The sequence below is a fragment of the Eutrigla gurnardus genome (assembly GCF_963514095.1).
Source record: "Eutrigla gurnardus genome assembly, chromosome: 16".
Lineage (NCBI taxonomy): Eukaryota > Metazoa > Chordata > Actinopteri > Perciformes > Triglidae > Eutrigla > Eutrigla gurnardus.
The window spans coordinates 15236101-15253029 of NC_139927.1; the positions used below are offsets into that span (position 1 = coordinate 15236101).

The window sequence follows — 16929 nt, forward strand, 5'->3', positions numbered from 1 at the left end:
ACGTAAGGGGTCCGCAAGCCCCCTTGCGTTGTGTCAACGCGGAAGCATAACTTAGGCTTTACTTCTGTTACTGTTTCTTGTGAAAGTGAAAGTTCAACTTGATCATTTCAGTCCAGTCTTTTCCCTCAGTGACTCTGTCTCCTCCTGTTGTCCCTCTGTGTATTTATTTACTCTTGTAATATGCTGAATAAGAAATGAAGCATCTTGCTCATGGAGGACAGAGAGCGCATTAAGGTAAAATATGAACCCGAGTGTATTTAGATATTACATGCAATTGCGCACTGTGTTGTTGCTTTTATATATTTAGCTTTTATATATCCCCTGTCCTACCTTCCTGTACTCTCATTTAACACTGGGATTACTGAGGTGTGGTTTTCACCAGCCCGCTGGCACCACAGCGTTTTTGGCTGCGTTTAACAAGTAAATAATATGTAAAAACTGGTTTAGCGATAGAGCTCGTGATGACTGCAATGTCGACACAAAAGGAATCATGTCACCGTCTGCACACGGGAGAGCACTTTACTTTGTCAAATCGGGACGAGGAGAGATATTGTTTACCTGTTCTGCAAGGGTCTGAATACTTTTAATCCCCAGTTAACCCGCCGTTGGTGAGTGATCTCTCCGTTTCCTCTCACCTTATTATCAACAGAACTTTGACCTTGATTTTAAGAGATCCCATTGAATGTTTTAATTATCCAAGGATTTTTAACCCAATGGGAGAATCCATGCATGTGTGCATGGGTTTGATTTTATATATATATATATATATATATATATATATATATATATATATATATATATATACATACATGCTATCATGGTAGATACATGAAAACAGATACCAGTATGTTTAAGTGACATTTTAAGTGTTTTTAAGCACACAGTGAAAACGCTGATTTTGAACTGCTCTCGCATCTGTCAGATATCAGCATTCCACATTAAACTTAGGGCTGCATTTTCATTTTTTTATTACATTTTTTTTAATTATGGTTGCATTGCGATGCTCATTGTTGTCTCAATTAATGGCTAAAATTGTTTTAAAAATGTAAATCGAATAATTTCAGATTCATTTAGGTTCTATTAAATCTTTGAAATCATTACTCATTTTAAAATTGAATCATATACTTGAACGACGCAATTTCATTAACCTTCTGAAACTGTATGAATCAAACTTGCACAGGTAGAATGTCGGTACGTAACTGATGAACTGACGGTAACAAAACGTTATAATTTACTCTCCATTAGCCAAAACTCTGTGTTTAGGTATCAAATAGTCAAGAAGTGTAACAGGGAGCCACCGTAACATTTCAGATAACTGTGTTTGCTTGTTGTACTATTTGTGACCCCCACGAGTCTAAAGAAGTCAAATTGATGTCCTTAAAATGCATCCTGGAAGACTATGACTCTGTTTACCAGAGGGATAGTGCAGAGTGTGTTTGTGTGCATGTTTGCACTTTGTATTTTGTTTTGTTTTTTAAATGTTTGCCGAACATCCAGTGTCAAGTGCCATGTTTAAACAAACAAATGTAAAAAGATAAGGTGGGGTCCATTGAATTTCCCGATGAAAGCAAGAGCCAGCAGCACGGTGGCGCATACCTGAAATTATTGAGCTATTCAACTCGCAATCAGCTATAATTAACTGAGACATGATTGAAGCTGTCACACAACAAGAATGTTACCTTGAAGTACAGCATCATTTCAAGAAGCTGGAAAGCCATAACATGTAATTTGCAACCAGTTTTTCAGCACAACCAGTGTCCAAGTCGATTAGAAAAGATTCCATGCTAACTGCAAGCCAAGTTGTGGATTTACAAAATGACATTTACAACATTTCGAGAAAAGCGTCAAGTGCAGGTTGAGCTAAGGACACCGCAGACATCTCTGCATGTTGGGGTTGATTTGAATTGTGGACGGTTGTTTACATCAGTTATGTTGTTGTAGCTAATTGTTATCTGCTGTCTTGAGGGTCACCAGTGGATGTGATCCTCAACATACTAATGTGTTCTAATTGCATGCTGTTGATAAGAAGACCAAGACTGCGTTACATTTTTTCAAATACAGCCAGCAAATCAAATGCAATTTTATAGTGTGTATATATGTATACACGACAAGTATGTAAAAAGCAGCAAGGGAACGATCTCTCTGTGCCGGTCCCATGCTGTCATAAATCTGCAGCCTGCAACTGATCAAGCTGGTTTTCCCCCTGGGTGTGAATGTTGGCATTGTTTGGTTGTTAAATAATAAGGTGTGTGACTAGAAATGTATGGAGAGTTGTAACATATGATACTCTAATGTAATACAAAAAAACATACGGCTTATAACATGCGCTTGTGTCATCTGGCTGACCTTCCTTCATCTGCACCATTTGTCACATAGTCCTTGTTCTTATTTACAAGCATTGATAGATGCGACGTAAAGACTGTCCGACTGTTCCAAAACAAGCCGGTGTCAGCTGGGCTACTGAAGCCGAGGCTGCGGCTGGACCAAACTCACTGAAGGACAGATGGAATTATATATTGTCAGTCCACACTGCTTTTCCTGAGCGTATGTCTACATCTGGAGTGAGACCCGTCCTTATGGTCCTGGCGTTCATTAGAGAGGCCACAGAGGTTGACAGAACAGTGTAGATTTTTACTGTGTTCAGTAGGGGTGTAACGGTACACAAAAATCTCGGTTCGGTACGTACCTCGGTTTTGAGGTCACGGTTCGGTTCATTTTCGGTACAGTAAGAAAACAAAATGCAAAATATAAATGTGCTAGTTGTTTATTACTTTTGTGCTTTTAACAGTAGGAACATGCACTGGAGCTAGAATGCTGCTCAAAAATATAAATACAAGTATTTAAAATATTTATTTAAAAAATAAAAATAACAGACTGTTTCTTTAAAAAAAATATTTTCTCCATCTGATGTGCAAAATTGAACAGTTGCAACACTAAATAGTTTCAAGTTGTTGCTCAGATTAAATAACATGAATAAGGCTCAGACTGTTTTTTTAAAAACAAATCTTTTCTCCATCTGATGTGCAAAATTGAACAGGGCAGGGAGAGGCTGTTTAAATGCGGTGGGGAGCTGTGTTTGCACTAACGTTACGCTCGTCTTTCTCCTCGTTGTAGCGATGGTGGTGCCGGTGCCGTTTCAAATGCGTCAACAGGTTTGACGTGTTGCCAGAAACATACCCGACCTCACATGAACAATGTCGGCAAACCGCTTTGCCGAAGTGTTCCCAAATGGGAGACCTTAATGTCGCGGGAGGGTCCTCCAACTCTGCCGTGTTGCCAACGGCATTAGCCATGACGTCCGCTACTACTGCTGTTTATTGTGTCGCGGTGTGCGCAACTGCGCATGTGTGGCTGCAGCATGCTCCACACAAGCGGTCCTCTACTTAATATGTCCGTATGGAAACTCGTTCGGTACGCCTCCGTTCCGAACCGAGCACCCCGTACCGAAACGGTTCAATACAAATACATGTACCGTTACACCCCTAGTATGGAGAGTTGTAACATATGATACTGTAATATGTAATACAAAAAAACATACGGCTTATAACATGCCCTTGTGTAATCTGGCTGACCTTCCTTCATCTGCACCATTTGTCACATAGTCCTTGTTCTTATTTACAAGCATTGATAGATGCGACGTAAAGACTGTCCGACTGTTCCAAAACAAGCCGGTGTCAGCTGGGCTACTGAAGCCGAGGCTGCGGCTGGACCAAACTCACTGAAGGACAGATGGAATTATATATTGTCAGTCCACACTGCTTTTCCTGAGCGTATGTCTACATCTGGAGTGAGACCCGTCCTTATGGTCCTGGCGTTCATTAGAGAGGCCACAGAGGTTGACAGAACAGTGTAGATTTTTACTGTGTTCAGTAGGGGTGTAACGGTACACAAAAATCTCGGTTCGGTACGTACCTCGGTTTTGAGGTCACGGTTCGGTTCATTTTCGGTACAGTAAGAAAACAAAATGCAAAATATAAATGTGCTAGTTGTTTATTACTTTTGTGCTTTTAACAGTAGGAACATGCACTGGAGCTAGAATGCTGCTCAAAAATATAAATACAAGTATTTAAAATATTTATTTAAAAAATAAAAATAACAGACTGTTTCTTTAAAAAAAATATTTTCTCCATCTGATGTGCAAAATTGAACAGTTGCAACACTAAATAGTTTCAAGTTGTTGCTCAGATTAAATAACATGAATAAGGCTCAGACTGTTTTTTTAAAAACAAATCTTTTCTCCATCTGATGTGCAAAATTGAACAGGGCAGGGAGAGGCTGTTTAAATGCGGTGGGGAGCTGTGTTTGCACTAACGTTACGCTCGTCTTTCTCCTCGTTGTAGCGATGGTGGTGCCGGTGCCGTTTCAAATGCGTCAACAGGTTTGACGTGTTGCCAGAAACATACCCGACCTCACATGAACAATGTCGGCAAACCGCTTTGCCGAAGTGTTCCCAAATGGGAGACCTTAATGTCGCGGGAGGGTCCTCCAACTCTGCCGTGTTGCCAACGGCATTAGCCATGACGTCCGCTACTACTGCTGTTTATTGTGTCGCGGTGTGCGCAACTGCGCATGTGTGGCTGCAGCATGCTCCACACAAGCGGTCCTCTACTTAATATGTCCGTATGGAAACTCGTTCGGTACGCCTCCGTTCCGAACCGAGCACCCCGTACCGAAACGGTTCAATACAAATACATGTACCGTTACACCCCTAGTATGGAGAGTTGTAACATATGATACTGTAATATGTAATACAAAAAAACATACGGCTTATAACATGCCCTTGTGTAATCTGGCTGACCTTCCTTCATCTGCACCATTTGTCACATAGTCCTTGTTCTTATTTACAAGCATTGATAGATGCGACGTAAAGACTGTCCGACTGTTCCAAAACAAGCCGGTGTCAGCTGGGCTACTGAAGCCGAGGCTGCGGCTGGACCAAACTCACTGAAGGACAGATGGAATTATATATTGTCAGTCCACACTGCTTTTCCTGAGCGTATGTCTACATCTGGAGTGAGACCCGTCCTTATGGTCCTGGCGTTCATTAGAGAGGCCACAGAGGTTGACAGAACAGTGTAGATTTTTACTGTGTTCAGTAGGGGTGTAACGGTACACAAAAATCTCGGTTCGGTACGTACCTCGGTTTTGAGGTCACGGTTCGGTTCATTTTCGGTACAGTAAGAAAACAAAATGCAAAATATAAATGTGCTAGTTGTTTATTACTTTTGTGCTTTTAACAGTAGGAACATGCACTGGAGCTAGAATGCTGCTCAAAAATATAAATACAAGTATTTAAAATATTTATTTAAAAAATAAAAATAACAGACTGTTTCTTTAAAAAAAATATTTTCTCCATCTGATGTGCAAAATTGAACAGTTGCAACACTAAATAGTTTCAAGTTGTTGCTCAGATTAAATAACATGAATAAGGCTCAGACTGTTTTTTTAAAAACAAATCTTTTCTCCATCTGATGTGCAAAATTGAACAGGGCAGGGAGAGGCTGTTTAAATGCGGTGGGGAGCTGTGTTTGCACTAACGTTACGCTCGTCTTTCTCCCCGTTGTAGCGATGTTCACGTGGGGGTGGTGCCGTATTCAAATACGTCAACAGGTTTGACGTGTTGCCAGAAACATACCCGACCTCACATGAACAATGTCGGCAAACCGCTTTGCCGAAGTGTTCCCAAACGGGAGACCTTAATGTCGCGGGAGGGTCCTCCAACTCTGGCTTGTTGCCAACGCTAGCGGCATTAGCCATGACGTCCGCTACTACTGCTGTTTATTGTGTCGCGGTGTGCGCAACTGCGCATGTGCGGCTGCAGCACGCTCCACAAATGCGGTCCTCTACTTAATATGTCCGTATGGAAACTCGTTCGGTACGCCTCCGTTCCGAACCGAGCACCCCGTACCGAAACGGTTCAATACAAATACATGTACCGTTACACCCCTAGTGTTCAGTGTGTCCCTACCTGCTGGGTGGCTAACTAGCTGGTTGCCTACAGGCTGACGTCTCGTCAAGAAACACAAGCATGTGCTGCAGCTTATTATTAAAGTCCGTGCTCTTCTGTTGAAACATCCAGCACTGGCAGTCTATGGCTGTACGGGAAAACGTGCCAATGTGTTTTGAATATGCCTACCTGCAGGTGGTGTAGAGATTTACTTTTCTACTCTGAAAACATGTGTTTTAGTCCTACCGCATTTTGCAGGGAAATATAAATATTTATTTTAAACTGAACCCAAGCAAAGGATTTTATCGTTTTGCCACACGCCCTAGACCTATTCAGTCTCTTAAGAAAAGGGAAAGCAAAACATTTAATAAAAATGTGCTTCAGGTGAGCCGGCAATCGCCATATGATGAGCAAGTTAGAGTTTAGATATTTGATGAAATCGCAAACGCCTCATTGCACCGTTATCCTCACCACCCCCTGCAGTAACTCTGCGGACCCCCTAGGGGACACCCTGTTGAAGATCGCTGACCTAGAGCAATACGTTATGCCTTGGGCTTTTCATGTAGTTTATATGGGGGAAGCTCAAGTGCAATTTAAAGTTGACCATAGTGAATTTTCATTTTAGGGTTGATTGTAAATATCATCACGAGTGACTTGAAAAGGCGAGGTAGCTTCCTATCATGATAGAAAAGTGAAAAATAGAGCCGGTGTGACTGTTGTTGGTAACTTCCATTATGAATAAAATCTTGTCAGTAATTTTTACAATGTCAGATAATGAAAACAAGTCTAGTGCATTGCATCCTAACATTGTTCTGTTTCTTAACTCTTCCTAGACAGAAGCCAACAGGCTTCTCCCTGCACCCCAGGATGTTACCATGTGACAGAGGGGCCGTGGAGCCATAACCCCACTGCCAACACCACCACTGCTCCATCACCTCGCCCCCAAGCCGTTTGCCCACCGCTGAGATCTCACCTCACCCACCCCAGTCTCCACTTCCTATCTTAATCTTTGCTCGGAGCCCTGGACAAGTCCAACCACATCCAACCACATGACTCTCCCACTGGAGCCCTAGATCAAGTGAGTTTAAGTTAAGACTGTGTTTTGGGACCTTATTTTCGTTTATCCACTGAAAAAAACATTTATTATTGTTGTGTGTTTATGTCGAGCCTCTCACTAAGGCTTAAGGCCATGCTTATTATACATGCAGATTTCATATTCAGCAATAAAGCAAGACACGGGAGCTGGTTAATTTTGCTGTATTGAGCTGAAACTAAGCCGTGGACTTAATGTGCTCCATGTGCCTGGACAGGTTCCAGGCTTGTTTCACAATGTTGCCAATGGGGCTGCAACTAACGATTGTTCTGATCTATTATTCTGTCCATTTCGATTAATCGTCTAGTCTACAAATAGTGCAAATGTGAAGTACAGCATCATATGTAATGGGTTTTTTTTGAGACCGCCAATACAAACCCCAAATAATTACATTTACATTAAAATAAAAGACAAGCGCAGCACATCTTTGCATTTGAGAGGCTTGAACCAGCAAATATTTGGTATTAGGCTTATCAAATGAGTCTATTATCAAAGTTGATTTTCTGTTGACTAATCAGGTAGTTAATAGCTAGCCCTTGACTGTTTTTATCAATGCCACCATCAATATATACTAACATCTACCCTGTGTACATTGGTAGTAACTAACCGGACCTCTGCACAAATTTAAACTTAATTTGAATTTGCGTTTCTTTTTTTTTCTTTTTTACCCTCAGGGTTTGCAGATATTTCCATAATGACTTTTCCGAAATGCAGCTTGTTAAAAGAGAAGATAAATTAATTTGAAACAGACCAGAAGCAGGCAAACGTGTGAGAAGTGCCACGAGAAGTCAGTGCCATCGTAGTTGAAATTCGAATAAGTGATGGATGTAGCTAACGAATGAGACGTCTCGCTTCATTCTCATCTCTGTTGAGAGCTGCACACGGAGGGCAGAGCGGGCATGTGTTATGTATGTGCTAGCAGAGAGTGTCACGTTAACCAGAGCGAGCAAAATGTCAGCAACGTGGCAATATTTTGCACTGGAAAATCTGTCAGAATAGATTTTAGGAAAGCTGAACAGCTTCATTCTCAGTTTGTGTTTCTTTATGTTTTACAAAGGGTTTAACCTGAACGAGGCCATACAACAATGATAGCAATCGTATGACATCCACACAGGGTTAGTATAATAATATTAAATTATATATATATATATATTTGTTTGGTATTGGATCAGTAAATGGTGTAAAAAGGACCTTGTATTTAGTATTTGTGTTCAACATTAATTTGCCCCTATGTGCATTTTGCAGAGCAAATTAAAATTGTGAGATCTACAGTGACAACACCATCAATTGTCATCATACACCATTGTAGTTATTCAGCACACAAAACTGCAAAGTGCTGCATTTGAAACGGTCTCATTAAAGACTTAATAGTCTTTCAATTTCATTTTTGAAGAGGGCCAGTTAAGAGAGAAGAAAGATAATACCTCTCTCTCTCACTGGCCATTATGTACTACCCCCCTGCGCTCTGCACTCCCAAACCCGCTGCATGGCTTTGAACATCCCAGCACGTCTAACTCGGCCTCCTGTGCCGTCTCACGAGTTGAAATGAGGACACACACACACACCCACGCTCACATTTTAAATTACACTGAGACCAGTTGAGTTCAATAAATGATGAATATTCATGTGCAAATTACCACTTCGGCAGTGAAAAATGAGGTGAGCAATGCAACACATGGGCACTGAGAGAGGCAGATATGCCTGTCTAAACGGATGACTTCAAACACTTTGTGTTATCTTAACAATATTCAGAGATTTTATATATATATATATATATATATATATATATATATATATATATATATATATATATATATTGTCTCTATTCTAAGGATTTAGACACATTTTCCCCTTCCAGTGGGTTGTATCTTATACAAGATGGCACTTTTCTGCTCCCAGATGGGAAAAGTGAGACTGGGCAGCTGTCCACTGGCTGTGTATTATATACACTAAGCAGTATGGTTGTGTGTGTGTGTGTGTGTGTGTGTGTGTGTGTGTGTGTGTGTGTGTGTGTGTGTGTGTGTGTGTGTGTGTGTGTGTGTGTGTGTGTGTGTGTGTGTGTGTGTGTGTGTGTGTGTGTGTGTGTGTGTGTGTGTGTGAGCAGTCCAAGGTTATTTCTTACTCCTGGTAAACATCCTGGATCTGGGTGTACACAGATGGTTGGAAACAATGGACTGGAACTTAACAGGTTTTCAGTTGAGAAGCGAGGTCTCTTAAAGGACCACAACGGTGCTTTTGCATGTTTACAAGTCCAAGTGTACATACGTTACCATGTTTTACATTGCATTTTGTAGTGTTTTTTTTCCAAGCTGCAGTTGATTCCTGTTAATGTCACGACCAGAGTTGGAGACGATCCATTATAGAGTTATAGATTACGGCCGTGGTTACACTTATAATGCAGCTCTTGTGATCAGACCTCAGCTGTGTCTATGTGTCCACACTTGACACTGGGCAATGAGACCCACCTGATCGGATAGTGAGCCGATACATTTTGTGATCAAATCATTCTTTTTGCCGCTTAGAAGACCTGTTTTATTGAAGAATCGCTAACAAAGCTGCGCTAATTCAGTTCTTCATAATTTGTCCCCCATTATTATGTAATTTGTAGCAAAATGTTGAGTTTTTAAACACATGCTGTCCTCACCTCACTGTGATCCAGGCCACCTCAGCATGTGATCTGCCTGATCGTGTGATGGATGAGATAGTATCAAGTGCAAGTTTTACCCGGTAGGTTTTTGCAGCGCACCAGTCATTGTGAGCTGTAGCATGTTATCTGGTTTAGCCAGGTTAGCCGGGTTAATTAAGATCAATGGACCACAATTGATGTCAAACTGTATGCTGTCAATGCTCGACTGAAGTCAAGTGCATCTATGGATTAAATTAAACATTTAATTTACCTCAACATTGTCGGATTAAGTAAGAATTATGGTCGAAGAGCAATAGTTGAATGTTTATCATTTTGATAAGCAAAGCCTGTATTTTACTTGAATTTACCGATGTTTGCCCCCAGATATGATTGAAAATATCAAGGCCAGCGTAACATCCGTTTCCTGTTTACTGCTTTCTTTTTTCTTTAGTGACGTGAGGCGACCACGTACAGAAATAACTCAACACTAACAGTGCTTTTATTGAGCCTGTTGAAAGTTAGAAAAGTGTTTCTCATCCCATGCTGCCATGCATGTTATCCATCCTATCATCAGATTTCACTCTTTTGATGGATTTGAGCTTGCTCTGTCTGTTTGTGGGTCTCCATGTTGGCGAGATGAGCCTCCCGAATTTGCACCTGAAATGCCTTCAAAACATTGTTCTATATAGTTTCCAGTGCAGTCTCAATCATTTTTAACTGGGAAAAGGGCATGAAAATGAAAACGACCCCGAATTATTGAGATGCCGTTTCACACAGGACTGGAATTATCAGATGACCACTGTTTGCCCAAATATGGGAGGTAATTTTCGCTGGAATTACAGACGTGGCCGATTTGCACAGGATTAAAATCCCAGACGTCCTTCGGAATTATTACAAATGACTAGAAGTCCCCGGGTAATACTAGTCCCGTGCGAATAGAGCAGTTAATTCATTATATTTGGGTTTTGGACAGTTGGACAAAACAAGAAATGTGAAGATGACACCTTGGACTCTCATTTAACTATTTTGGATAGTTGTTTGTTGTAGTTGTTGTTAGTTTTTGCTAGTTATCTTTAAAGTTATTTTCGAGACACAAAGGCAAATATTCGAGTCAAGAAAACAACAGATGAATTGATAATGAAACTGTTTGTTGCAGCCCCAATCACGTCTTTGTTACTGCGTTCAGACTTTGAAATGAGTCTGCCCTGTCTGTGTTAATACCCAACAATGACACGTTAAGGTGAGGCAGATGCAGAAACCATTAAAGTGATTGACAGCGGTTTGAAATACTGTTGATGATGTGAGTGTTGTGAGAGTTTTCATGCATAAGTAATGCTTTCAAACTGTTCCATGGTGGATTTTGTGGTTCTTTAATTCGGTCTAATTGGTTTGTTTTGGTGGTTGTTGTTTGCTTCGTAGTGTTGCTGGCCAAATCAGAATTTGGGAGCACCCTTTCTGAATAAATGTGGATACAGCAGCGTGGGATGTTGTTGCAGCAGTATTCTGAAGATGGCACAGCAGTGAAACTCTGCATATGTTTGTTGAGACTGAGAGAAACATCATTTGATGTGGTTCATGGGTAAATAAAACATACGGTTGCACCTGTGTGTTTTAGTTGGGTGGAAATTGTTGTCTTTTTTGTGCAACAAAATGCACAGAGGTGGAAAATGTTTCCCCATTTCTGCTGTCCTAATTTCTCCAAGAAACAATGTGAAAGCAGTTAAATTATTTATAACTGAGGCTGCATTCTAACTTAAGTTGTAAACCTTGTTCACTTTTGAACCTAACCAAAACAGAGAAAACTCCTGTTAAATCCAATTGGATAAATTGGGTTTAGATAGAGTACGCATACAGACTGGCCATAACTTTGTTTTAGAAAGTCATATTGCGGCAAATCAAGCAAATAGAATCTGTGGTAATGTCAGAATTAGGTCTGCTCAATTGTAATAATAATGTAATTTTATTGCAATTGCAACATTGGTCAGGGGGCGCAATATTTGTTAAAGGTGAAATTTTAAATGAAATGCTGTGATGCGGCAGAGATGTCCTGGCATACACATCATATTTTACAGACTTGAGAAGAGATCATTCGCGAATCATATCCTCAGATTGCAGATGATTAATACTATTAATAATATTTTAATAAAAAATGTATAAACAAGTGTGCTGCTTGCTGGCTTTTACATTTGTAGATAAACATTAAGTGATGCAAGTGGTGAGGCGCATGAAGAGCGGAGTAATTTTATTGATTTGATTATGAGTAAACTGAGGCTAACTGCACCTCATGTTTAAACCACATGCAGACAGATTCATAACAAAAGAGGAACAATCCTAAGCTGGATGCCACTGCTGCACACTTCCAACAATGAGCATTTGCCTCTGGTAGACATGATGCTACCTGTTCTTATGTTAATACTATGTCACACAACATGTATGAATATACCCAGCAGTCAGTGGGTGCATTGTAGCCCCGCTCGACTGAAGCTGTGTACATTTTCTTGGTCATGTCCTATATTCAAGAGGGTGGGCCTTAGCAACAGTGACTGAGCAGCTTCTCATGGGCTGTACCAACTCAGCGCAGCAGAGAGGGGTGGCCATGCTGTGTTGCATGAGTTGTTTTACCTATTATTAAAGACAGGGGGCTAAAACTAACATTATATTTGCAAGCACAGCATTAAATATCAACTAATATTCCCGTATTAAATAGGGTGAATTGGCAGCGAAACTTTTGCATTGCTGTAAATAACAATCATTATTTTAGCTTGAAAGCATTATGTAACACATTCCACTGCAGGATGAAACAAAGAAGTTCCTCACACATTAAGAAAAAAAATCTGTCAGGTAACAATGAGTCCCAAATAAACATTTATCAGTAGGTTTCGTTTTTGATATCTGTTTTATAAATGTTCATATTGTTTATATTTATATATTGTTTTAACCTTTTAGCTGTTTATTTATGCGGTGAATACTCCACCCTCAAAGGGCTTCCTCTTAGTCATGACATTCCTGCCATATTGAAGAGTGAGAAATTGGTGAAAATGTTTAAAATCTCTGGAGAAGTAGAATTTCTATGGGACATTTTGCTTGAGAATTTGTAGTTTTATTGACGAAGATATGAAGTCTGAGAAGTGGAGCTCTGGAAATAATCTAGGAAGTGTTTTGTACATTCATCCCAAAATTATCTGGGTTCTTAAAGAAGCCCAAATAATAAAAAATGGAAAGGAATATAAATATTTATGTACATTAGGGTTGACTGAGGTTGTCTTGGTCCCTTCCCCCCTCCCCCATTTAGGCCTACTCTCTCCTCCCTCCCCTGCTTATCCACATCCTTTTCTCCCTACTCCCCACCTGGTGGTCTCTTCCTCCATGTGTATCAGTATAGCTTGTGGAATGAGAAACCGAAGGAGGAGAAAGCTTTGAGAGGGAAAAAAAAGACAGCCCCAAAGATATCGAGACGGCAGGCGGTTGTTATGGAGAGCCTGTGGAGGCATTGTGTTGTATTTCTCAGCGGTCTGGCTCTGCTGCGCTGTCGATGCTGCTTTTCCTTCTTCCTCTTTGGCGACTGAAGGCTCGATCCCTCCACCATACGTCAGATAGAGAGGGAGGGGGAGGCGGGTAAGGTCAGAAGGTGCAGGAGGCTGACCTGGTGGTCTACAGGTGTGTGGATTAGATTGTTTTTATGCTCATGCTGCTACATGTGAATGTGTGACTGCAGCGGTAACAGCTTTAATCAGTCACACGAGTCACATGTTAAATTAACCAAATGTTATAATAAGCTGCCCTCTGTCTTTTAAATACTAATGTCTTGTGGTTTGTGTGCATACTTTTTTTTGAATGGTCATGCAAATATATCAGCTGAGGATGTCAATTTTGCGACAGATTGTTTATTAAGCTTCACGTGTTACTCTACTACTTGGCTGATATTGATACCTGGGTTTTGGTTATTGGCGGATACCCAGTACCAATCCCATACCAGTGTTTAATTAATACACTTCATGCCTCACTGTGTGGATGTGAATGGGATCATTCTTTTACATGGATGGTACCACCAGGCTTGACCTAAACATTGCTTTCGGGGGGGGGGGCTGCTGTCTTTTGTATAGTAATAGTGATCATAGTCATAGTTATAGAGGAGGCGCACTTAAAAACGACACGCTCAGTATTTGGCTGTTGAGACGATTAGTTATGAGATATTTATGTTTGTGTACATGGGTTGCTGAGTATTTGTTCATGTGTGTGTGAAAGTTCACACTTTACTGAGTATAAATTGTGAAAACTGAAACGGCAGCTATTGTGGAGCAGGTGCTGGCCTTCCCTTTGTAGTGCATTCGTTCATCTGTGTGAAAAGAGCCCATTTTAGAAAATAAGATACAATGATTCTGAACTTTTCTTAAGTTCAGTGCACATTACCTCAGTCATGAGGAAATGCCATTATGTTCAACTCGTTTATTAGAGGTTGCAGTTGTAATTTATCATGCATGATTTTTTTTTTTTTTTTTTGGAGTTAAGATTAGGGCCCATCATGCTTTTGTGCTACCGTGGTCAGAGGTACACACTGGAGAAGACATCATCTGTGCCTTTTGCATTTAAACATTGTACCTTGCTTATTTATATTTCTTCTCTGTGACCACTTGACCTCATAACTCCTGCAGTGCTTTTTGTACTTAACTGCCGCTTCCAGTGAGGTTTTATAGCAAAGACTGACAGCTGCCTTCACATTGAAGTCGCATTTGTGTTTTTTATTCTTTATGCATTTCATGTTGCACAAAGCACAAATGTTGCGAACATTAGCGTCACCACAGCAAACGAATGTCGCCGAGCAGAAAACAGCAGGGCCCCTCACAGTGACAGTGTTGTGTGAGAGACTGCAGGCAGATGGTCACAAATACAGAACAGCAAATTATACATAGACTGCATTGAGTGAATGAATGTAACTGGATACCGACGGCTCGCATCTTGTTTTTGTTTTCATCAGCAAAAGCCGACACTTCAATACCTTGCTTTGTAGTTTGTGGTGAAACGGTACATCTGTGTACCTGGAAAGCTAAGTAAATATAATACTAAACCTTTTGTGATGATTTTTTATCCTCACTCATCTTTACCTTTGCTTTTATTGAACCGCTTGAACAGGAAAAAACACCAGAGGCAGATATAGATTTAGTATGATTTAGATAGAGAAAATATTGAATTATGTTACTATTTTAAATTGTTTTATCCTGAAGTAATTTACAGAAGGCCCCAAAGTACTTGTAAATATGCAACTGCTTACTGATTACTGTGTACTTCTGCTTTATATGAAAATACTGTTTAACTACATTTAGCTGAAACGAGACACTGCTTACATTGCAGATTTAGATTTAACTAACTAAACGAAATCAACAAAAATAATTATAATTCATTGAACTACACAGCATTATAAGTTGAGAGGTTAAACTTGAACAGATGTTACGTTTATTTAAGTAAAAATGGAATGCAGGACTTACTACTTTAACTAACGTCTACAGTTTTAGATCCAAGGAGCACAAAGAGACTAGTGCAAGTGCAAATAAGGTGGAAGGGCAGGGCAGGGCAACTGTTGCATCGGTGTAAATACAATAAATCTAAATCAATATTTGACTAGAAAACACGATGTACCCGTTCCACAGGAGTATCAACAAAGAAGTTCCACAGAATTGAAATGTTCCAACACACAGAAAAAAAAAGTTAGGTGACAGAGTCCAAACATTTTTTAATATCTTTATATCTTACATTTTTATATTGTTCCTGTAGCAATGTGCTAGTGTATTATTTTGGGAACCTACTGACTTTTCTTTATTGTCATTTGCAATGCCAGACTCCAACTGTATCCATGTGGACTGTACTGTTATATGTTATTGAACTCATTAAGTTCATCTAATCATCTATGTTCTTGATAGGGCATTTTTTCTTTCTATTCTCTTCAGTGCTGACTGTTAATGTCTTGTCGTGTTGCACGGCTGCCGAGCTTATTGACAGCACACACTTCATTCAGCCAGGTTTCCCTTGTTGCTTTTAGCTAAATAGATTGTCTGGCTTGTTTTCACAGCTAGAGTGTTTTATTTAAATATATAAATACAATATAGGGTCAGAGTGCAGCAGATGTGTTGCCTGGTGCGTGATGAAATACAACTGATGTACTGTTATTCTCTCTTGCATCAATAAGCTGATACCTGTGTTGACTTATTGCCACAAATGCACAGGCGTAATTTAGACTCGTCAACATCATAAATGAGCAGAATTATGATGCCAAGGTCATTCGGGAAATATGTAGCCACTCTCGGCTGTTTACAGCGTCTGTCACTTCACATTAGAGCTACAAAGATTAGTGCAAGGACAGAAAACAAATCCTCTTTTTTTTAAGAAAGTTAAATAGTTCTCCGTTCCAGTTTTTCAGATGTTAATATTTGCTGGTTTCTACATGTTCAGTGATATTAAAGTGAATATCTGCAGGTTTGTAAGCCTTTGTAATGGTGAGAGGAGATGTGCTCACCAGGTCGCCGCCATTGTTTTTTAGTTGTTGTTGTTATTTAGATGAAACCATGCCTTCTTCCATGTGACGAAAACCTGACACAGCAGCCACAGTAGTCAGTCGTGCTGTGATTGGCTAATACTTGCTGCCTGGATGTTCCTTGTGATGAGGAACACCGTGCGGATAAAGCATTAAGTTAGCAACTTGCTAATTCTACCATGCTTTCCTGCTACAACAGTTACAGAGCATGAGCCAGGCTGGTGGGCAGAAGCAGGAACTGGTTTAAAGGGTTCCTCTGTCTCTTGGAGACTATGGCGCTGCCCACCACACTCGTCCTGGCGAACTGCATGGTCTCCTAAAACCGGGGAATGAGATGGAAGGACTGCGGGGTGCTAGCCAGCTAATTCTTGTCTCATTAGTGGTCCGTTAAACAGTAAATTTGGTGTCCCTTATCGCTATTTTCAGAGCTATTGTAATATATCCATATGATCTAAAGTGGGGTAGTGTAATAATACACATCACTAGTACTAGTTGCTGCTCTGTCTTATGAGTGTGGGGAACACTGGACTGCAACACATACTGTCAAAACAACCGTTGGTTTAATGAAAATGTTGCTGGTTAGTACTTTATTTCCTGCTGCACACAAGCCTGAACATTTACACACATACATGTAAACCCCAGGTTCTCTTTGTGAGAAAAAAATGTGTGATGCATGTGGTTTCCTGCACAGCTTGTATGATAAATCAGGGTTTTTTTTCTCAAGTAATAATTTGGCT

At 40.3% G+C, this 16929-nt stretch overlaps 1 protein-coding gene across 1 annotated transcript in view; it reads left to right on the forward strand.

The window, feature by feature from the left end:
- The window catches only part of ncoa1 (nuclear receptor coactivator 1), a 55709-nt gene that overhangs the window by 11826 nt on the left and 26954 nt on the right, over positions 1-16929 (forward strand). The window contains exon 2 of the mRNA XM_084031128.1: positions 6781-7025. The gene's annotated coding sequence lies outside the window, so the exon portion shown is untranslated. The remainder of the gene's footprint in view (positions 1-6780; positions 7026-16929) is intronic.